At 49.6% G+C, this 5,000-nt stretch overlaps 1 long non-coding RNA gene and 1 pseudogene across 1 annotated transcript in view; both read left to right on the top strand.

Annotated features, from left to right (window-relative positions):
- LOC126876156 (uncharacterized) overlaps positions 1 to 5,000 on the top strand; it is a 33,996-nt gene that overhangs the window by 2,804 nt on the left and 26,192 nt on the right. The gene's annotated exons all lie outside the window — the stretch shown is intronic.
- LOC126876180 (large subunit ribosomal RNA) overlaps positions 1 to 5,000 on the top strand; it is a 9,223-nt pseudogene that overhangs the window by 2,188 nt on the left and 2,035 nt on the right.

The raw sequence follows: 5,000 nt of genomic DNA, 5'->3' as shown, positions 1-5,000 counted from the left end.
TAGCAGGGAGATAGGGTTTGGAACGCGAAGAGCACCGCAGTTGCGGCGGTGTCCGGATCTTCCCCTCGGACCTTGAAAATCCAGGAGAGGGCCACGTGGAGGTGTCGCGCCGGTTCGTACCCATATCCGCAGCAGGTCTCCAAGGTAAAGAGCCTCTAGTCGATAGATTAATGTAGGTAAGGGAAGTCGGCAAATTGGATCCGTAACTTCGGAATAAGGATTGGCTCTGAGGAGCGGGGCGTGTCGGGCTTGGTCGGGAAGCGGGTTTGGCTGACGTGCCGGGCCTGGGCGAGCTGAACGGGACGCGGCGTATCTATCTCTCTCGGGAGTGGATATCGTCGCGCACCCCGGATCCGAGCTCGGTCCCGTGCCTTGGCCTCCCGCGGATCTTCCTTGCTGCGAGGCTTCCGCGGCGGTTCTACCGTCGCGGTCGTTCTCTTCGGCCGCCATTCAACGCTCAGCTCAGAACTGGCACGGACTAGGGGAATCCGACTGTCTAATTAAAACAAAGCATTGCGATGGCCCCCAAGGGTGTTGACGCAATGTGATTTCTGCCCAGTGCTCTGAATGTCAACGTGAAGAAATTCAAAAAAGCGCGGGTAAACGGCGGGAGTAACTATGACTCTCTGGTAGCCAAATGCCTCGTCATTGGACTAGTGACGTTACAAAGGCGGTGTGTCGCCGGGGCTTGGTTGTACTTGCTTTATAGCGATGTGCGGCCGGTCTCGGTGGCGCATCGCCTTATTTTTTTTTTAAACCGTTTTCGTGTCATTATGCGAAACGGAAAGGTAAACAACAGCCCCGTCATCTGACTAGTGACGTATTAAAGAAAGCAATATGCCGCTGGCACCTGGCCGCGCGTGCTCGAAAAGCAATACGCCGCTGGGACTTGACTGTGAGCGCCAGAAAGCAATACGCCGCTGGACTTAGCCGCGTTCGCCCAAAAACGATACGCCGCTGGGACTTAGGCGGATGAGCTGGAGGGTAGGCGCGGTCTGCCCATGCGTACGCTGGAAGAGCCGCGTGAGGGTGACTGGTTGAGCGAAGCGATCTTGCTCGTCGTGTGGCGAGACGTTGAAAAACGGCTTGCCTCCGACGATGAAAGAGTCATAGTTGCTTGGGGGCAGGCAGGGCTTCGGCTCTGTCTGCTCAAGTCGCACTCCTACCTCCACGTGGTACCGCCGGTAACATACTCATTCGTGTCAGCGTGGGGAGTATCCCCCCGGACACCGAGTATGGCTAAAGGGAGTGCGGCGAAGCAGGAGCGAAAGACGACACCTAAAATCGGCTTGCCGATTCAACGGTGATTTCACCGTGAAAGGAATGGAGTTATCTCCATTAAAGGAACTCGTTCCTTGGTTGTTTTTCTTGGCACGACTTGGCAGTTATAAGGTTATGAGCTGGACATAATCGGAAGTAAAATAAAAATAATAAAATTAAGAAAATATCATGGTAAATCGAAACTCTGATAGAGCCTCGGACGCGGCGTCTCTCGGTCCCGGAGGCGCCGCGGCGGATTTTTCCGCTCTGGAGGGGACTTCTGTTGACGACCCGACTACATCCCCGGACACGAATGAAATAATGGTACCGATCGTGGGTGACCAGGTTGCCTGCCCTGTCTGCCAGAAAAGGGAAATCGACCTTTTCTTTTTGTCGTTATCGGACCTAGGGCGGCACCTGGAACAACATCACGTGACAGCCCGCATCCAATGGAGATGCAAAGACTGTGGGAAAGGCTTCCCGAAGCTTCATGGGGCCAGATGTCACCTGCCTCACTGTAGAGGCACGAGTCAGAGTGCTGGCGGCTCGCACAGATGCGAAACCTGCTCCATGAGCTTTGGGACGCTTAGAGGGCTGTCTACCCACGAGCGGCATGCGCACCCTGCCGTAAGAAACGTCAAAAGAAGGGGAACGGACCCCCCTGAGAAAAAATGGACGTTGGAGGAGTTGGCCCAATTAAGGGAACTTTGTGAGACCTATAAGGACCACAAATTCCCCAATAAAATGATAAGCGAGATCCTCACCAGCAAGACGATCGACCAAATCAGGTATCAGCGAAAGAAGCTGAGACTGATTGGTGAGGAAACAGAGCCAACTCAGGTGACAGAGGGAGGGTGCGATCCCGTTGATCCAGGCAATGCGTGTTTTGAAGAGCCTGGAATCAGCGGTTCAGAATATCAAGAGTGGAAACTCCAATTGGAGTCCGCTATTTCGACACAAGTCGAGGTGCCACCTGTTTTAAGGTGGGTCCACACTCGACTGATGACTATCTGGGTCTCTCTCAAGGGAAATAGGGAAGCCCTTGAGAGCGCTATAAATGATTTTATAAAATGCACGCTCTATGGAGCTTTACAAGAAATTAATAAAAACAAAAAGAGGGCAAGAAACGAAAACAATAAACGGATTGCACACCAAAATAGCAATAGAAAGAACAGAAACGCTAGAAAGAGATACTCCTTCGCACGTTGCCAGGAGTTGTTCACTGAAAATCCAAAGAGGTTGGCTGATGCTGTTATAAACGATGATCAGGCCTTCCTCCAACCGGCTAGGGATCCACCTAGTGCTGAGGAAGTGAAGGGACTCTACGAGGATCTATGGGGCCAGACAGGACCTGTCGAAGTCCCTGTCCCAGGAGGTAGAGCCCCCGAGCTGTCCTTATGCGAAATCTTCCTGCCAATTGCTGTTGAGGATGTGGCGGAGAAACTAAGCAAAATAAGAATGAAGGCTGCGGCAGGGCCGGATGGTTTCCAGAAGGAACACCTTCTGATCCCCGGCCTGCCCATAATATTAACTAAGCTATACAACATCTTGATTTATTATTCCTATTTTCCTCCTATATGGAAGGAAAATAGAACAACATTAATTCCAAAAGCAAACAAGAATAGCAGCCTGGTCGAGAATTGGAGGCCAATAACTATTGGCCCCATTCTCGGCCGTATTTTCTCCTCCATTATTGACGGGAGGATAAGAAGGGGCATTGTGTTGAATCCAAGGCAGAAAGGATTCACCGCCGAGAGCGGCTGTAAAATTAACATAGACCTGTTGAGCGCTGCCTTGGATCATAGTAAGAAAAAGAAAGGCGGGATATTCACAATAGTGGATATCTCAAAAGCCTTTGACACAGTGCCTCATTCGGCAATTGTTCCCTGCCTGAGGAGGAAGGGAGTGCCGACCCCCATTACCGACTTGATTGGTTGTATGTATAGTGAGGGCAAGACAACGATCAAGACTAAAAATAATATGGGGGTCGAGATTACGATCCTCAGGGGAGTTAAGCAGGGCGACCCTTTGTCGCCGCTGCTATTCAATCTGTGCTTGGAGCCACTGCTGGATTTGATCGAGAATCAAACCAGGGGGATAAACATAAATGAGTCACGGACGATCCCTGTACTGGCTTTCGCTGACGACGTAGTATTGCTCGGCGCTGATATCGGGGAAGCGCAGCGCCAAGTGGATATGCTCAACGAGTATCTGAATGGCCTCGGTATGACCATCTCCCGGGACAAAAGTCAGATATTTCAAATAGTCGCAGAAAGACGAACTTGGTTCGTTAAAGAACCAAAAGTTAAACTTGGGAATAACACCATCCCAACAATCGATCCCGACGAGGCCTTCAGGTACCTAGGCGCCAAAATGGGGCCATGGAAGGGCATACACTGTGGCGTAATTGTTCCCGAGCTGCTGAGTGTGGTGAGGAGGGTTAGAAAGCTCTCTCTCAAACCATGCCAGAAGCTAGAATTGATCATAAAATACATCTTTCCCCGATATATCTATAACCTTCTCGTAAACCCGCCGAGCGACTGCGTTTTAAGATTGCTGGACAGCGAAGTCAGACAGGAAATAAAGGCCATATTCCACCTTACGCCTTCAACGGCCACTGGTTTTTTCTATGCCCCCAAATCCTGGGGCGGTTTGGGGCTGCCAAGATTTGAACACATCGTCAAACTTGGCACCCTTAAAAGTGCTATTAAAATGAAAAGCTCGATCGATCCGGCGGTGTCCAGCCTGATTGATGAGAAATGTAACGATAAACTTAAGAAAATGGCCAACTCGCTGAGGATCAATTGGCCAGCCTCAGTAGAAGACATTGAAAGGGCCCGAAAGAGATTAAAAGCAGAACATACTAAGCAATGGGCAGAACTGAGAAGTCAGGGGCAGGGCGTACCTGACTTCTCGAGAAACAAAACTGGCAACGTGTGGCTTGAGGAATACGAACTGCTCAGGCCATCGAGATTTATAGATGCCCTCAAACTCAGGACCAATACCGTTGGAACAAGAACAGTACTGGCACGGGTCGACAAAAATTTGGACATTAACTGTAGAAAATGTCGAGCCCAGCCCGAGACACTTGGACATATACTCGGGCTGTGCCAGTACACGAAGGGCCTGAGGATGAAGCGGCATGATGAGGCAAAAATGACCCTTGCCGAAAGTTTACGAGCTAAAAATGAAGTTTTCGTTGAACCTACGCTCCGGGTGGGAGGTGATCTTTTCAAGCCGGACCTCGTAATCAAAAACGAGGAAAGGGTTCTCGTGGTCGACGTTACCGTCCGCTACGAGAATAAGGATTACCTCTCGCGAGCGGAGAAAGAAAAGGTCAACAAGTATCAACCATGCCTCGAACACCTGAAGGCAAGATTTAATGTCGGCAAGGGTGAAGTAATACCGGTGGTCTTGGGCAGCCGTGGCACCATTACGCCTTCCACGGAGTATAACCTCAAGCGCTTGGGTATTGGAAATAAAACAATAAAGACGCTTGTTATGAATGTCCTAAGAAGCTCCATTGAGATGTGCAACATATTTTTAGACACATAAAAGTAGACCCAGCTTTTAACATTATTTATTTATTTATTTATTTATTTATTTATTCAATACCATTTATTTATTAACTCATTACGTCCAAGCAATAAATCAAATTTGCTGTAACCTTCGGGTTACAAAGCAAATATATTATGTTTTATGTCCCTACGAGGGGGATAAACCTCGGAAGTATGGTCCTC

This window comes from Bombus huntii, unplaced genomic scaffold (assembly GCF_024542735.1).
Source record: "Bombus huntii isolate Logan2020A unplaced genomic scaffold, iyBomHunt1.1 ctg00000066.1, whole genome shotgun sequence".
NCBI classification, from domain to species: domain Eukaryota; kingdom Metazoa; phylum Arthropoda; class Insecta; order Hymenoptera; family Apidae; genus Bombus; species Bombus huntii.
Note: the sequence above shows the minus strand (reverse complement) of the source record. Positions and strands in the feature narration are given on the sequence as shown.